We start from the raw sequence: 18,823 nt of genomic DNA on the forward strand, positions 1-18,823 counted from the left end.
TGATAGTAGTTTCTTTTGCTGTGCAGAAGCTCTTTAGTTTAATTAGATCCCATTTGTCAATTTTGGCTTTTGTTGCCATTGCTTTTGGTATTTTAGTCATGTAGCCCTTGCCCATGCCTATGTCCTGAATGGCATTGCCTAGGTTTTCTTCTAGGGTTATTATGGTTTCTATCCCAAGTCTATCTTAACATGGCTTATAAACTAGTGACTCCACTGACATGTTTTCTTATCCCGCCTTTGACCTGTCATCCTTTTGGAGCAGGCCATTGCATAGATTGAATCTCAGTACGAGGGTAGCTATTGTCCCTGGGCCATAACTCAAAAGTTTATTTTCTCTGGGACTTCACTTTCTGCAGTGCATTCTGCCACTATCCCAAAGAGAGCCAAAGAGCTCTGTCCCTGGAACACCTTCATTCCCTGTCATTCTAATATATGTCTTTTTCTCCATCCTACAGGCTCAATGAGGCCACAGCAGGTCCTTAGCCCATCTCTCACCCTGAATATTTCCCAGGAAGGAGTCAGACACCAATTCAGTGTGTCCTCCTAACTTAAGGGGACACATATCATATTCTCCAAGAGATCCCACCAAAGCCTCTCTCTCTCGACTCAGCCTGCAAGGGAAGTACCCACACACATATAAACCTTTCCTCCTTGAGGACTAGGTGTCCAATGAAATCCTTTTCACAAATTCTCCCTGATCTTCAACAACTGACCCTTCTTTATCCTTGAGGTAAATGAGATGTGTTAGAATCATATAACTATACATATAACTACTTTTGGGTTATTTGCTTGGAAATTCCTATAGGATGCTCTCACAGCTCATATTTTGATGTGATACTTATCACCTGAGGATTCAGCCAAAACTTCTATTTTAACTTTCGGTTCCCAGCAAGAACTAATAGCTAGCTTATAGCAGCACCAAAACCCCATAAAGTCTGCAGGATAAAAAAGATCCTTTACCAACTACTTTTAAGACAACAACCCTTCATACTCTTTCACCTGGAGAACAACTACTTCATGACCACCTTGTACACTATGTTTTAGTCTCTGAAGCTACATATCTTTTGGGGAGAAAGCTTGATGAACACCATTGCTTTGACTCATTCTAAACACAAACCACCTTGGCTGCCTGACATACCTCTCTCCTTAATCTACCTGGTAAACAGTGTCAGATTCATTCCCCATGTGTACTGCAGATTAAAAAGGAACCCAAGTTCAGCTCAGCAGCATGTCAAAAGTCAAAACTGCTATAAATAAATACAAGACATCTTTCCACTCTGAAGTTTGGTAATTCAAGACTATGCATCTTTGTGTTGGGGGCCCTCTAAATAACAGGGCAGATAAATCCATAGTTCAACATTAGATGAGGCATGGAGTCTTCTAAAGATTTACAGAAGCAGTAGGTTCTTTAATTATTTTGGAATAGCAATTATAAAAATAATACATGCTCACTAATTAAGTACAATGCTGACCAGGATAAAGAACAGCATCTTAATTAAATACTTGAATTCTACCATCTAAAATATCCATGATTAAAAGGAGAAAAATGTCATTTCGGACATGGTTCTATCCATACAAACAAATATATGATAGATAGCTAGTTTAAATAGCTACATAGATAAATGGAGAGAAATACCTCCTTCTTTTAAAAGCAAGAATAAAATTGAAAATAGTATCAAATACATCCAAGCTTCTTTCTGAGCATTAATTACATTATACTGCATTTCATTCATTATAATATCAGGGCTCTGTTCTGTCTCTGAGAAGAAAACCAAAAAGGGAATCCCCTTCAGCGATGTCTGGGGAAAAGTTAGATGAGAAAGCCAAGGCAGATTCCTGTAATTTCCACAAAAGCACTGGCAGATACTGGAGCAGAGACAGACTGTGAGAGGCTGAGAGCTGAGAGTGCCTGGGGACCAGAGGAAGTTTGTGGTTATGCTTCATTTGAACAGGAAGATAGTACAATGGTATTTGATCTCTCACACTTTGCTCATTCTTGAGTTGTGGTCTTGTTTATTGATCATTGATCATTTTACTTATATTAAAGATAAAATTGTGTCTGTGAATGAATATCCATGGCCCTATTTTCAATAGCAAATGTTTCCTACATACTCTATTAGGTTCTGGAGAAACAGAGACCATCCCTGCACTTATGATATTTGCCGTTCATCATTGAGCAATGGCAGTAAGATGTGGTAAGTACTATAATAAAAGGATTTACAAAGAGCTCTTATAACAAAATGAAGAAAAAGAAGTTGCTTAGTCTTAGGCACTCCAGGAAAAGGGAGTGGTGTGTGCAACAATATAGGAAGTGACAATACATGATTTATTTCTGGAATGGGAACTAGTTCCATAGGCAGAGGAGGCTGCCTTGTCAGCACACCTGTGTGAGTTTGCTGACTCTGACGCACACACCTCTAGACTGCCATGGATTTTGTAAGTCAAATAACAAGAAAGAGGAAATATGCATGAAGAATTACCCAGGTGCCGATCAAGTAACTGACATCTTGAAACCATCCTGGTGTTTAGGTTAAACATGCACTTGTGAGAAAGCCATTTCACTTTCTTGTTTAATTCCTTAGTCAAAGAAATTATGTGACAGTTACCTACAGTAGACTGGAGTCAACTGCAACAACTTCCTCTTCCCTATTCCACCCTCAGACCCCAGCCTCTCATTAATTCCTTCCTTTGTTTCTACTTAGAGCATTCAGAGGAATAATGTTTTCAAATACATTTATTTTAAAATAAAAAGGTCCTTGAAGGTATCCTCAAATAACTCTCAGAACACTTTTCTAACAATTCTAGGAAGGAAGGGAGGGAGAGGGGAGAGGGGAGAGGGGAGCGGGGGGAGAGGAGAGGGGAGAGGGGAGAGGGGAGAGCGAGATTTTAGAAATGTCTTTCCCTAAGCAGGATATTCTCTTTAGGTAGGTTCTTCCAGACCATCAACATCACCCGGTAACTTGTAAAAATGCTGTTGCTCCAGCACCACCCAGACCCATGGAACCAGAAACTCTTGGGTTAGAATCCAGCCATCTGCATTCTAAGAAGCTTCCAGGTGATTCTGATAAACACATATGTTTGAGAACTATTATCCTAGAGTAATAAATATGGGCCCAGGACAGCCTACATGGCCACAAATACTTCTCAGGGAAAAAAAAAAAAAAAAAAAAACAACTTCCATTTATGTTACAAAAATGTTTATTCATTTACATTTATTCCTCGGGACCAAAGCACAAGCCTCTTCCAGTAGCCATATCTTACTAGGGGAGTTATAGCCACAGACTCACAGACCTAGAGGGCACCTCAAGGGCTGTCTCCTCCAAACCTCTTTTTTCCCATCTTTTATTTCCATAGATTATTGGGGAACAGGTGGTGTTTGGTTACATAAGTAAGTTATTTAGTGGTGACTTGTAAGATTACGGTGAACCCATCACCTGAAGCGGTATACACTGCACACAATGTGTAGTCTTTTATCCCTCACCCCCTTCCCACCTTCTTCCCCGGAGTACCCAAAATCCATTGTGTCATTCGTATGCCTTTGCATCCTCATAGCTTAGCTCCCACTTATGAGTGAGAACATACAATGTTTGGTTTTCCATTCCTGAGTCACCTCACTGAGAATAAGAGTCTCTAATATCATCCAGTTCACTACAAATGCTGTTAATTCATTCCTTTTTATGGCTAAGTAGTATTCTATAATATATATACACATATATATGTATGTATGTGTGTGTGTGTGTATATATATATATATCACAGTTTCTTTATCCACTCATTGATTGGTGAGAGCATTTGGGTTGGTTCCATGTTTTTGCAATTGCAAATTGTGCTGCTATAAACATGTGTGTACAAGTATCTTTTTCATATAATGACTTCTTTTCCTGTGGGTAGATACCCAGTAGTGGGATTGCTGGATCAAATGGTAGTTCTGTTTTTAGTTCTTTAAGGAATCTCCACACTGTTTTCCATAGTGGTCTGCTAGTTCACATTCCCACCAGCACTGTAGAAGTGGTCCCTGTTCACCTCATCCACAACAACATCCATAATTTTTTATTTTTTGATTACTGCCATTCTTGCAGGAGTAAGGTGGTATCGTGTTGTGGTTTTGATTTGCATTTCCCTGATCATTAGCAACGTTGAGCATTTTTTCATGTGTATGTTGGCCATTTGTATATCCTCTTTTGAGAATTGTCTATTCATGTCCTTAGCCCACTTTTTGATGGGATTGCTTTTTCTTGCTAATTTGTTTGAGTTTGTTGTAGGTTCTGGATACTAGTCCTTTATAAGATGTGTAGATTGTGAAGGTTTTCTCCCACTCTGTGGGTTGTCTGTTTACTCTCTGACTGTTCCTTTTGCCATGCAAAAGCTCCTTAGTTTAATTAAGTCCCAGCTATTTATCTTTGTTTTTGCTGCGTTTGTTTTCGGTTCTTGATCATGAAATCCTTGCCTAAGCCAATGTCTAAAAGGGCTTTTCCAATGCTATCTTCTAGAATTTTTATAGTTTCAGGTCTTAAAATTAAGACCTTGATCCATCTTGAGTTGATTTTTATATAAGGTGAGAGATGAGGATCCAGTTTCATTCTCCCATATGTGGCTTGCCGATAATCCCAGCACCATTTGTTGAAAAGGGTGTCTTTTCCCCACTTTATGTTTTTGTTTGCTTTGTCAAAGATAACTGGTTATAAGTATTTGGATTTATTTCTAGGCTCTGTATTACGTTCCATTGGTCTATGTGCCTGTGTTTATACCAGTACCATGCTATTTTGGTGACTATTGCCTTGTAGTATAGTTTGAAATCAGGTAATCTGATGCCTCCAGATTTGTTCTTTTTGCTTAGTCTTGCTTTGGCTATGTGGGCTCTTTTTTGGTTCCATATGAATTTCAGGATTGTTTTTTCAAGTTATGTGAAGAATTTTGGTAGTATTTTGATGGGAATTGTGTTGAATTTGCAGATTGCTTTTGGCAGTAAGGTCATTTTCACAATATTGATTCTATCCATTCGTGAGCATAGGATGTGTTTCCATTTGTTTGTGTCATCTATGATTTCTTTCAGCAATGTTTTGTTGTTTTCCTCGTAGAGGTCTTTCACCTCCTTGGTTATGTATATTCCCAAGTATTTTGATTTTTTGGCAGCTATTGAAAAGTAGTTGAGTTCTTGATTTGATTCTCAGCTTGGTTGCTGTTGGGGTGCAGAAGAGCTACACTGATTTGTGTACATTTTTGTATCCAGAAACTTTGCTGAATTCTCTTCTCAGTTCTAGGAGCTTTCTGGAGGAGGCTTTAGGGTTTTCTAGGTAAACAATCATATCATCAGCAAACAGCGACAATTTGACTTTCTCTTTACTGTTTTGGATGCCCTTTATTTCCTTCTCTTGTCTGACTGTTCTGGCTAGGACTTCCAGGACTATGTTGAAGAGAAGTCGTGAGACTGGGCATCCTTGTCTTGTTCCAGTTTTCGGAGAGAATGCTTTCAACTTTTCCCCATTCAGTATGTTGGCTGTGGGTTTGTCATAGATGGTTTTCATTACATTAAGGTATATCCCTTGTATGCTGATTTTGCTGAGAGTTTTAATCATAAAGTGATGCTGGATTTTGTCAAATGCTTTTTCTGCATCTGCTGAGATGACCATGAGATTTTTGTTTTTAATTCTGTTTATGTGGTGTATCACATTTATTGACTTGCATATGTTAAACCATCCCTGCATCCCTAGTATGATACCCACTTGATCATAGTGGGTTATCTTTTTGATATGTTGTTGGATTTGGTTAGCTAGTATTTTGTTAAGGATTTTTGCATCTATGTCCAGCAGGGATATTGGTCTGTAGTTTTCTTTTTTGATTATGTTCTTTCCTGGTTTTGGTATTTGGGTGATATTGGCTTCATAGAAGATTTAGGGAGGATTCCCTCTCTCTATCTTGTGGAATGGTGTCAATAGGTTTGGTACCAATTCTTCTTTCAATGTCTGGTAGAATTCTGCTGTGAATCTGTCTGACCCTGGGCTTTTTTTGTTGATCATTTTTTAATTACCATTTCAATCTCTCTGCTTGTTATTGGTCTATTCAGGGTATTTAATTCCTCCTGACTTAAGCTAGGAGGGTTGTATTTTTCCAGGAACTTATGCCCCTTGTCTAGGTTTTCTAGTTTATGCATGTAAAGGTGTTCCTAGTAGCCTTGAATAATCTTTTGTATTTCTGTGGTGTCAGTTGTAATATCTCCCATTTCATTTCTAATTGAACTTATTTGGATTTTCTCTCTTCTTTTCTTGGTTAAACTTGCTGATGGTCTATCAATTTTATTTATCTTTTCAAAGAATCAGCTTTTTGTTTCATTTTTCCTTTGTATTTTTTGTTTGTTTGTTTCAGTTTCATTTAGTTCTGCTCTGATCTTATTTCCTTTCTTCTGCTGGGTTTGGGTTTGGTTTGTTCGTGTTTCTCTAGTTTCTTGAGGTGTGACCTTAGATTGTCTGTTTGTGCTCTTTCAGACTTTTTGATGTAGGCATTTAGGGCTATGGACTTTCCTCTTAGCACCACCTTTGCTGTATCCCAGAGGTTTTGATAGGTTGTGTCACTACTGTCATTCAGTTTAAAGAATTTTTTAATTTCAACCTTGATTTCATTTTGACCCAACGCTTATTCAGGAGCAGATTAATTTCCATGTATTTGCATGGTTTTGAAGGTTCCTTTTGGAGTTGATTTCCAGTTTTATTCCACTGTGGTCTGAGAGAGTGCGTGATATAATTTCAATTTTCTTAAATTTATTGAGGCTCATTTTTGTGGCCTATCATATGATCTATGTTGGAGAAAGTTGCATGTGCTGATGAATACAATGTACATTATGCAGTTACTGAGTAGAATGTTCTGTAAATATCTGTTAAGTCCATTTGTTCCAGGGTATAGTTTAAATCCATTGTGACTTTGTTGACTGTCTTGGTGACCTGATTAGTGCTATCAGTGAAGTATTGAAGTCCCTCACTATTACTGTGTTGCTGTCTATCTCTTAGGTCTATTAGTAATTGCTTTATAAATTTGGGAGCTCCAGTGTTAGGTGCATATATATTTAGGATGGTGATATTTTCCTATTCGGCAAAGTATTTTATCATTATATAATGTCCCTCTTTGTGTTTTTTAACTGCCATTGCTTTAAAGTTTGTTTTTTCTCATGTAAGAATAGCTACTCCTGCTTGCTTTTGGTGTGCATTTGTATGGAATGTCTTTTTTCACCCCTCTACCTTAAGTTTATGTGAGTCCTTATGTGTTAGGTGAGTCTCTTGAAGGCAGCAGATGGTTCGTTGATGAATTCTTATCCATTCTGCAGTTCTGTATCTTTTAAGTGGAGCATTTGGGCCATTTACATTCAACATTAGTATTGAGAAGTGAGGTATTATTCCATTCATCGTGCTGTTTGTTGGCTGTATACCTTTTTTGTTTTGTTTTGTTTCGCTTGAATTGTATTTTATTTTATAGGTCCTGTGAAATTTATGCTTTAAAGAGATTCTGTATTGATATGTTTCCAGGATTTGTTTCAAGATTTAGAGCTCCTTTTATCAGTTCTTGTAGTGGTGGCTTGGTAGTGGCGAATTCTCTCAGCATTTGTTTGTCTGAAAATGACTATCTTTCCTTTATTTATGAGGCTTCATTTTGCTGAATACAAAATTCTTGGCTGATAATTGTTTTGTTTAAGGGCTGAAGATAGGAACCCAAGCCCTTCCAGCTTATAGGGTTTCTGCTGAGAAATCTGCTGTTAATCTGATAGGTTTTCCTTTATAGGTTACCTGTTGCTTTTGCCTCACAGTTCTTAAGATTCTTTCCTTTGTCATAACTTTAGATAACCTGATGACAATGTGCCTAGGCGATGATCTTTTTGCAGTGAATTTTCCAGGTGTTCTTTGAGCTTCTTATATTTGGATGTCTAGGTCTCTAGCAAGGCTGGGGAATTTTTCCTCAATTATTCCCCCAAATATATTTTCTAAACTTTTAGATTTCTCTTCTTCCTCAGGAATGCCAATTATCCTTAGGTTTGGTCATTTAACATAATCCCAGACTTCTTGGAGACTTTGTTCATATTTTCTTATCCTTTTTTCTGTCTTTATTGGATTGAGTTAATTCGAAAACCTTGTCTTCAAGCTCTGAAGTTCTTTCTTCTGATTGTTTGCTTTCATTGCTGAGACTTTCTAGAGCATTTTGCATTTCTTTAAATGTGTTCATTGTTTCCTGAAGTTTTGATTGTTTTTTATTTATGCTATCTATTTCATTGAAAATTTCTTCCCTCATTTCTTGTATCAATTTTTGACTTCCTTAAATTGGGCTTCGCTTTTCTCTGGTGCCTCTCTGATTAGCTTATTAACTAACCTGAATTCTTTTTCAGGTAAATCAGGGATTTCTTCTTGGTTTGGATCCATTGCTGGTGAGCTAGTGTGATTTTTGGGGGTGTTAAAGAACTTTGTTTATTACCAGAGTTGGTTTTCTGGTTCCTTCTCATTTGGGTAGGCTTTGTCAGAGGTAAGGTCTAGGGCTGAAGGCTGTTGCTCAGATTCTTTCGTCCCACAGGGTGTTCCCTTGATGTAGTACTCTCCCTTTTTCCTAGCGATGTGGCTTCCTAAGAGCAAAGCTGTAGTAATTGTTATCTCTCTTCTGGATCTAGCCACCCAGCAAGTCTACCAAGCTCTGGGTTAGTAGTGGGGGGTTCCTGCACAGAGTCCTGTAATGTGAACTGTCTGTGGGTTTCTCAGCTGGGGTACCAGCACCTGCTCTGATGGAAGTGGCAGGGGAGTGAAATGGATTCTGTGAGGGTCCTTAGCTTTGGTTGTTTAATGCACTATTTTTGTGCTGGTTGGCCTCCTGCCAGGAGGTGGCGCTTTCAAGAGAGCATCAGATGTGGTAGTATGGGGCAGTGGGCAGGGCCCTAGAACTCCCACAAGTATATGCCCCTTTTCTTCAGCTACCAGGGTGGGTAGGGAAGGACCATCAGATGGGGGCAGGGTTAGTCATGTCTAAGCTCAGACTCTCCTTGGGCAGGTCTTACTGCAGTTGCTCTTGAGGATGGGGGTGTGGTTCCCAGGTCAATGGAGCTGTGTTTCTAGGAGGATTATGACTGCCTCTACTGTGTCATGCAGGTTGTCAGGGAAGTGAAGGAAAGCCAGCAGTCACAGGCCTTTCCCAGCTCCCACGGAACCCAAATGCCGCTCTCACTCCCACCATGCCCCACCTAACAGTACCAAGTCTATTTCCAGGCAGTGGGTGAGCAGGGCTGAGAACTTGCCCCAGGCTACCTGCCTCTCAGCCATGAAAATAAATAGGGCTTTCATGTTTCCCTCACCTGTGGAGTCTGCACACTGGATTCATGTCCTCCCCCAAGTTCTGGCCAGGAGACTTCTCTATTGGTTCAAATTGTTACAAACTTCAGCTGGAGGTTTTCCTCTCCAGTGGCCTTTTCCCAGTGCCTCTGGCAGCTTTCCTCAAGGATCCCTTTGAGGCAAGGCAGAAATGGCTTGCTAGGGGACCCAGTGAGCACACAGGGCTTTACCCCTGTATTTTGCTTGACTCTCTAGATTGATTCAGCTCCAGTTAAGGTCAGAATCTTCTCCCATGATCTAGACGTTCAGGTTCCCCAGTGAGAGTGTGTGTTCAGGGATGGATGATCCCTCTTTCCCACTTCCACAGTTTTTGGAGTGCACTCACAGTATTTGAGGTGTCCCCTGGGTCCTGCAGGAGAAATTCACTTCCTTCAGAAGGTCTGTGGGTTCTCTTGGCTTTCCTGATTTATTCCTGCAGTCGTTCTGGAGCAAAAGTTCATGATGTGAGCCTCCACACACCACTCTGTCTGTCCAAGTGAGAGCTACAATCTAGTACTGCCTCCTGTCCACCATGATCTTCCCAGACCTTTTCTATTATTGGTGAAAAAACTGAGGCTCAGAGAGGCCAGGGAATTTGTCCAAAGTCACAGAGTCAATCAGCAGAGAGCCAAGTCTATTCTCCAGCTTTCTTGACACAAAATTTCAAGTCTGCATGATAGATGTTAGCATAACATCAGTTTGCTGGAAGAACAGAAATAAATTCAGTTCTTCTAGCCACAACCAAGGATTCAAATACATGAACCACAGAGAATACAGTTCTATTATTTTTAACCATTTTCATTTTTTCTTTCTAGGAAAGTAATACACATTCGTTGTAGGAAATTGGAATTAATAAAACATACAAAGAAGACAAAAATCAACCATAATTAAAGAGATAAGTGCTATAAACAGTGTGTGTGCATGTATGTATAGATACATGGGTATAGGGAGAGTATTTAGATATAATTTATATATTTTGTGTGCATATATACACACATATGTAGAATACATTAAAAAATAATTTTAATATATAGATTATATAATACACAGAATTTATATCTTGTTTTTTCCTTAATATTTTTGTACACATTTATGGGGTACAAAGGTAATTTAGTTACATGTATAGATTGCATAGTGGTGGAGTCAGAGTTTTCAGTGTGTCCCTTGTAGAACAATGCACATTGTACCCCTTAAGTAATTTATCATCATCCACCCACCTTCTGTCCCCTGCCACCTTCCTAGTCTCCAGTGTCTATCATTCCACAGTCTGCATCCATGTGTACATGTTACTTACCTCCCACTTATAAGTGAGAACATGTGGCATTTGTCTTCATGCATCTGAGTTGTTTTGCTTAACATTTCTTTAGTTATCAAAATATCCATTTAATTATTTATTAGTATTTCATAAGAATTCATTTTTAAAATTTTCTTACCGTTTCACATTTGTTTCCAATGTTTTGCTCTTGTGAATAAGGTAGGAGGGTAAGATTTGAAGTTTCAATGACATATAGGAAAGGTGCATTATTAAGCAGGCCAGGGTGGAGTACCTAAGAAGGATCTCTGGGCAGTCAGGGAACTAAAGGGTTGGATCCCGTGGAGTTTATAAAATGGGGAGGGGAAATATTCTTGGAGGGTGTGGAAGTCCCCAAGAAAAACACCATTCACAAATTTTCCTAGGCATGGTTCAGTGTATGAACATGACAATTCCAGAAAGAACACAGAAGGTCATCCAAGGCCCACATATCTACTCTTCTCCCTGTGTCTCATGACTCTCAGAGAGAAACTACTTTTCAAGAAGACTTTAGTCAAGTATAATAAATCTGTACAAAGCTTCATACATCTTAGGAAAACTTAATAAAGACAGATCTTCAGAAGAATTCTTGAAAGATAATATATCTTGTTTCTAAATATTATTAATCAGTGCCTACTCTCATCAGAACAAAGCCAATTTTTTTAGTTAAATGCAAAAGAATTATCTCAGATACTGATGGATGACCTATTTACATCATATGAAAATGAAAGTATATTGTCTCTAACCTAAAAGGCTATGTTTAGGCTGCTCAGCTAAAATGTTCTCTACTTATAAAATATTTATAGAGTAATTTTCCTATGTTTTGCCCTTTCAACAAGTTTGCAATTGTAAGGGTAGTGTTTGAGTGGAAATTATATTTATATTTAACTAGTTCAACTATTTCCCCCAAGTAAATAGCAATCTTTTCCCAGTGGGCCCTTATTCAACATAATTTTTATTTTTTCTTCCATCTAAATTTTAGACACTTAAGACAACAATTGTCTTAAGTGATAAAGCTTCTTTTTAAATTATCACTTGGACCTTGAAATGGCCACTTCAATGATCATATTTGCCTTTAAACCCTTTCCTTGTTTACAACATTTCTGAAAGATGTCTCATTTTAGATCTTGGATTTAAAATATTTGTTCAACAAGAGAAGTCACAAAGATTCAATGATTCAGAGCTCCAATGAAATAAGATAATGATTCTTTTCTGAAAATTCAGGTATTCCAATGTCAAACTTGGGTTTAAGTGGAAGGACTGAATTTTCTGGGCAGTTAGTATTGACACTGCAATCAGAAGAAGGTTGATTGCAGAAGAAGGTTCCATTTTGGAAATTTACCAGTGAAGATGCCATTGACTCTAAAAGAATTTCAAGGACATTCCTTTCTAAGATTTTCACTGGTATTATTCTAGAAACAAACTTTCTGAGGCAGTATTTCTGCAACTGTATTCTATAAGTCACTATATCCCTGAGATGATAACTGTTTCCCAATTTAAAATAAAATAACGTTACTTTTGAAAATAGCTAAACAAATTTAAGTAGTTTGACATGCTAAAGTACATACTGAAAAGAGAGCTAAGGCAAAAGTGTTTTCCAAACTTATTTGACCATGAGGTCTTCCATCAAGGAAAAAGTATTATATCCCAATGAATAATTTGAAGCCACTGAAGCAGCTTTAAAGGCTTCAAAGGTAAATTACCCATTCTTCTATGTCCCACTCCATCCCCCTAGGGCTCTTCAGCTCTGTATCCATCACGCATTCACATCAGCAGGGGCTCATCCACGTGCTGGACAGCGTTTTCTAGAGTGAAAGAGTGTTACTGTTCTGTTTTCTAATTTCTACAAAGGACAGGTAGCTGCTGCTATAGGTTAAAATGACTCTTCTTTGCTCCATGGCACTATTTTATCTTCTTATATGTTTTCCCCAGCAGTTTTTCTCACATACAAACATATTTTTAGTTGAAATCAGTGGATTTTTATTTTTATAATTTGATTCCCTCTTCCATATTTTCAAATAGTCATGGCTTCTTCCAACAAGAACTGTGGCATACACTTTGTTTTCCATCAGGAGAAAGAGTAAAATTGAATGAATAGCCAGCTTCTTGCTGTGGAGGAGGTGAGGGAAAGAAGAAACCTACTCCATAGCCAGGCATCTACTCCCACCCTCCTCCTCCTCATAGTCCTAAATCTTTTCTCTGTCCCCTGAACTTAGAACTCAGGTCTGTTGATCACTGATGCCTTACCTAGCCTGGAGGAAGATTGGAAGTATGATCTGGAACCTCAACAGTAATGACTCTGTCCCTCTTTCCCTGGATCAAGGGCACCTGGAATCCAAATTAAAATGCAGAGAAAAGTAAATCTCCTATAGAAACTATGCTTTTTAAATTTTCTTCCACTGATTCTCTTTTGACCGGTGTTGGTCAGTAATATGGCATCCAAGAGAGCACCACTTCCTGCAAGGTCATTAAACACCAGGCCCAACTTCACAGGGTTCTAGGGTGGCCAACCACTGAAAAGTTTCCCAAGATTTTTAGTACTAAAAAGGGGAAAGTCCTGTACAAACTGGGATTGGTCTGCCTGTTCTCAGCCAAATAGCCTTTGGCAGCAGTCTTTCCAGTAAAAGCAAAGAGTCAGAGTAGCAGAACCTCCTTTCCTGTGATTCCCAGAGTAGCAGAACCTCCTTTCCTGTGATTCCCCCTTGAAAGCATTTGCCTCAAGCGGTCCCAGTAACCAGCTGGAGCCTGATAAAGACTCAGTGACACAGTGAGGAGTCTCGTTCCTCCCCTTCCTGCCTCCTCCCCTTCAGTACCTCCAAGCTCCCCCCTAAAGCTTCCTCTTTCTATCTCTATACCCCTCCAAGTCTTGGTCACAAACGTCCCACTGTGGTTTACTATTTCCTTCGTTATGCCTTATTAGTATCTCATTGTAATGAGGAGAGTAACCTAAAGACCGTATCTCTCTGCAGTCGGGACATAAGGCAGCACAGTCAGATGCTCCCTAGGGTGATACATCCATAGCTGATACATCCATCTTCTTACAGTAACCCCATGTGGGTCCTCTTTCCATCTACTTATTGTTCGTGACCAATGTGGCTAACAAGTCCTCCTGGTCTGATACAGTTCCTTCCAGAACCGTCTTGCTGTCTCACAGCTTCCTGAACCCACCCCCCCCCCCACATTTACACAGAGAAATACTTAGCTATGTTCTGTCAACAGATGCTTACTGTGCAGAGAAAACACAATGCACATCTATATCAACTTCTCTCTATCCATTTTTTTTCTCTCTTGCTGTAGTAAGTCTCTCAGACGAGGGGCAGTAACAGACTTGAGTCAAGAGCAAGATTTCAATAGGACAAGTCACAGCTCTTCAGTAAACAAGAAAAAGAATCTCAAAGGTTAATGAAAGTTGCTGGAGGGGAAATGACTCAGATTCCCAAGACTGCTTCTCCTGTTTGGAGGTGAAAACATCAAAGGGACAAGAAAGATGAGTTTACATGAAAAGAACTGATATTCTGAACTTATTCTTTCACGACAACTTGTGGCATGCTCTTTCAGCCGTATATAATAATATTACAAGCTGGCTAATGTTCAAGTGGTTTATGATTAAATTGCTTTCCTTGAAATAGTAAAATTTTATCTATGTTCTCAGCTTAATAACTCTTGGGTTAGTTGAAATATTGTCATTCCTGAAACTTGAAAAACCTGAGTTACTATAAAAGGTACAGGGAGGAAAAATAGCTTAAGTTTGTACTTTGGAGAAATTGTTCCACATCGCTGATGGTTAATATTGGCAACTTCATTGGAACAAAGGATGCAAAGTATTGTTCCTGGGTATGTCTGTGACGGTATTTCCAAAGGAGAGTAACATTTGAGTCAGTGGACTGGGAGAGGGAGACCCACCCCCAATCTGGGTAGGCACCATCTAATCAGCTGCCAGTGCAGCTAGAATAAAAGCAGGCAGATAATGTGGAAGGATTAGACTGTTTAGTCTTCTGGCCTACATCTTTCTCCTGTGCTGGATGCTTCCTGCCCTTGAACATCGGACTCTAAGTTCTTCAGATTTTGGACTCTTGGATCTACACCAGGGATTTGCCAGGGGCTCTTGGGCCTTCTGTCGCAGACCGAAGGCTACACTGTCAGTTTCCCTACTTTTGAGGTTTTGGGACTTGGACTGGCATCCCTGCTCCCCAGCGTGCAGACAGCCTATTGTAGGACTTTACCTTGTGATCATGTGAGTCAATACTCCTTAATACACTCCCCTTTATATATATACATATATGTCTATCCTTAGTCCTGTCCCTCTAGAAAACCCTAATGCCCTTAAGCACCACAGGTCCAATCCTATTCCAGCTGATTTATACAATAAAGGGATTATATATTCTATAAAACTTGAAAGTCTAAAGTAATAAAGTTTTCAAGAAATATTTGACTTAGTAGCTCAATGAAGTCACCCAGAATCCTGTATTATTTTCATCTTTTGCTGTGTCTCTCACATTTTGTGTCATCCTAAAACTGAAGTCATCCTAAAGCTGACAGAAGTTTAGTTTTGCCCAAAACTGAATCACGTAGATGGTATTTTTGCACTGTACTGTGTGAGTTTGGGTGAAGGGTGACGAGGATAATGTGAAACGATCTTTCCTACCCTCTTCAATATAGCTTCTTATTTCTGTACCACATTCAGGTGCTATAATCTCTCGCCTGGATCCCTTAGCTCTTGTGGAGGTATTTTTGTGCATGGATAGTTGTTCAAACTGATGTTTTTGCAAGAGGGCAAGAGTGGGAAGTCTTATTTTCTCATCTTGCTGACAGCACTCCCTGGCATTTTCCTTTAAAAAGTGGTTACCTTCATCTGAGTCATACTCATATCCAATCTGATGAGGAAGATATCCTGAGGGATTAGAGGTCTAGAGAGTGGCAATATTTTCCACTCTGGTCCACCCCTCCCACCAAGTGTGGTAGCAGTTCCAGGTCCTTCCTACTGTGGGTGTGCCACCTGGAGAAATGTTAAAGAACAGAATCTTAATGGATAACTGATTGACTTCCTACAGCTTTCATCATTTGGTCAGTGCCATTATTGTATCTATTAAGTGTTACAATGTAAATGTCTGTTGGCCTCTTTCAATTTGGATAAAATGAAAACTTCATTATTGAATAGTTTCATTACTTAAATATATAGTTTTTTTATTTATTACTTAAACGAGGCTAATAAATAATCAATGGAATTCCCAGGGACTTTGTTGAGATATTTTAAAATACATACATACATACATACATACATACATACATACCAGACATATACCCATAAATTCATTTTTCTGACTTTCTTGAAAGTAGCTGAGGATTTTCCTCATGAGTATCTGTAGTATCTTTCTTCAGTTTTGTGTATATCCTTAACATTATTATCAAGATTCTAGAGCTTTTCTTAAAAGGGTTGACAATACTGTCAAAAACTTCAGCCTAAACTGCATAAACTATCACAGATTCTACACAACCAATTTGAACTAGGTAAGTTTTTCTCCGTGTTATGAGCATAAAAAAATTCATTGATTCAGTGTTACACACCCAATATTAGATTACAAATTTGCATTATCTCCAAACTTTACATTTGTGAACTGTAGTTGTGAATATTAAAAAGTAATTGGGAAACATGGTTTAGAGGTGTCATCGGAGGCAGTGGAGACATTTGGGTAGACAGTGTGCTTTCCCATGCCAGCCACATGCTCACCCAGATCTCCCACCTCTCTTACAATTCCCAGCCCAGATCCCCATCAGATTCACTCACTGCCACACTTTACTCCACCTTCTGCATTTTTCTAGCCCCACCAGATCTCCCTGACTCTACTGTGCTCCTTTGCTTTGGCTGAAGCCAGAATTACTACTGGACCCTCTCTGGGACCTAGTAATAGCAAATGAAGAGCGTACATGAACATAGGCATTGTTGATTTAACAAAAATTGAGATGTAAGGCAGGGTCTCCCTGATAACGTACAGGGAGCACAGTGTTTAATGAAAGTCTAAATGTTGGGAGGCTAGGGGAAATGACATTATCTGCTTTGCCCATTTCATGGTCTAAATTTCACTGTTTCTAACCAAGGGGACTTTAGGGTGGACATACTATGAAATCATTCCTTGATTCCTTGAATCATCATAACTTATTGGTTATCATGATTAAAGTAAACAACAGAACAAAAAGCACAATTAAGTTTAGCCCAAAACCACCTTAAGCAAAATGGTAACAAGCAGTTGGAGATTGGCTTGCATCAGAAACAATGATGTCTTATTAACTTGTACCAATTGTTCCGCCTGACCTATATTTGATACAGTAATGGAAGAGAGAGAGAGAAAGAAATTGAGAGAGAATTGGACTCTGTATCCACGATACCACATCAAGAACTGCCTCCTTCTACATGTTTTGCTACCACCTGAGAGATGTTTGTGGAAGAACAGAGAGCCAAGCCGCTTCTGTAGCAGAATGAGGGTGCAATGCCCACAGCTGCTGACATTTCCTTGAGTGGCACCTGGTCACCCACAGAGCCACTTTTTTGCCACACCCTCCCTTCCTAGTCCTTAAGTGACTCCACAGAATAAATCATCTGAAACTCACATGTTACCACCAGTGGAGGAGGCATGAGGACTGTAGTGAAAATAAATACGTAGGTATATCCTTAACATTATTATCAAGACTCTGGAGCTCTTTTGAAAGGATTTCACAGCAAATTCCAAAATCCAGAGTGTAAATGAATAGAAATGCTTTTCTCTCATAAACTTCATTTGTGTATAATTTGCCTACAAAAAACTGCATCTATTTTAAGCACATAGTTGGGCCAGGTTGGATAAATCCTCTATGCTCATGTATCCACCACTAGTTCAAGCTCTAGAACATCTCCATCCGTCCAAAACGTCTCCTGGTGCCCTTCCCTGTCAATGCCCACAGGATGATCTTTTAAGTCACATAATGTTTATTTCTGCATTTTTATTTTCTACTTATTTATTTATTCATTCATTCATTCATTCATTCATTCATTCTGAGACAGAGTTTCACTCTTGTTGACCAGTCTTGGGTGCAATGGTATAATCTCGGCTCACTGTAACCTCTGCCTCCTGTGTTCAAGCAATTCTCCTGCTTCAGCCTCCTGAGTAACTGGGATTGCAGGCATGTGCCACCATGTCCAGCTAATTTTTGTATTTTTAGTAGAGACAGGATTTCCCTGTGTTGGTCAGGCTGGTCTCGAACTCCTGACCTCAGGTGATCCACCCACCTTGGCCTCCCAAAGTGCTGGGATTACAGGTGTGAGCCACCGCACCTGGCCTATTTCTGCATTTTTAAACTGGAGTACCATTAAAAAAAAAAAAAAAAGAACCTGTTTACCTGCCAGTAACTTTAGGTCTTCAATTCTTTGTGTAAAATCAGGTAACACTTCTCTAAGTATAGGTTTAGCAGAAGAGCTACTAATGACAATCCATTGCTACAGAGCTTCCAAACCTGGCTAACATTTGAAGTGCAATATCCACCCAAAAATCTGAGTCAAATAGGAGTGTTTTAACCTACTTGACATGTTCTGAAGTTAGAAAGGTCTCCTACCAAGGCTACATGGGTAAGAGGGCTGGAAGATAAAGGAAGTAAAAATAGTAAGAGAAAAAAAGACTCTACTAAAAAAAAAATAACATTCAACCATTTATGTGAAATTATGAGCTTATATATGGAAATTGAATGTAACATTTAAAACATAAAAATAATTACAGCAACCTCCCAATTCTTACAAAAATTTTAGAGCTCTCCTGCTGAATAGCCTTCAAAACAGTTCTTGTTTTATGCCACATCAAATAATTTTCTCTTCCCTCTTAAAAAATAAAAACAAACCGAAATCTAAAATGTATTATTGACTGATGAAAATCAAGGCCGAGATTTGGAGTGAAAAGTGCTTTCTCAGTCTGAAGCTGAACATTCTCCTCTGAAAGTGCTTTCCTGCATGCTTCACAGATCAATCATAGACCAGACAAAACTTCCCCAGTTGCTGCTTTCTAATAGATGCAGAGGATTGGGCAAGTCAGTAATCAAATCGGAATTCCTGATTCTAAACATCTATCTCTATCAGCTAGAATCTGTGAAAGCATTCTGGAATTAGTAGAAATCTTCAGGCTGTTTGTTTACTTCAAGGCAGGCTGCAGTTAGAGTGTTCTTGTGATTTCTATCATGA

The 18,823-nt window shown here is 39.0% G+C and overlaps 1 long non-coding RNA gene across 1 annotated transcript in view; it reads right to left on the minus strand.

The window, feature by feature from the left end:
* Window positions 1-14,776, minus strand: part of LOC103885256 — a 31,229-nt gene extending 16,453 nt beyond the window's left edge. The window contains exons 1-3 of the long non-coding RNA XR_002522646.2: window positions 13,851-14,776; window positions 12,871-12,951; window positions 9,317-10,034 (exon numbers count right to left, since the gene is read on the minus strand). This is a non-coding gene — a long non-coding RNA (uncharacterized LOC103885256). The remainder of the gene's footprint in view (window positions 1-9,316; window positions 10,035-12,870; window positions 12,952-13,850) is intronic.
* Between the last annotated feature and the right edge of the window lie 4,047 nt (window positions 14,777-18,823).

The sequence above is a fragment of the Papio anubis genome, chromosome 5 (assembly GCF_008728515.1).
Source record: "Papio anubis isolate 15944 chromosome 5, Panubis1.0, whole genome shotgun sequence".
In the NCBI taxonomy this organism is placed as follows: domain Eukaryota; kingdom Metazoa; phylum Chordata; class Mammalia; order Primates; family Cercopithecidae; genus Papio; species Papio anubis.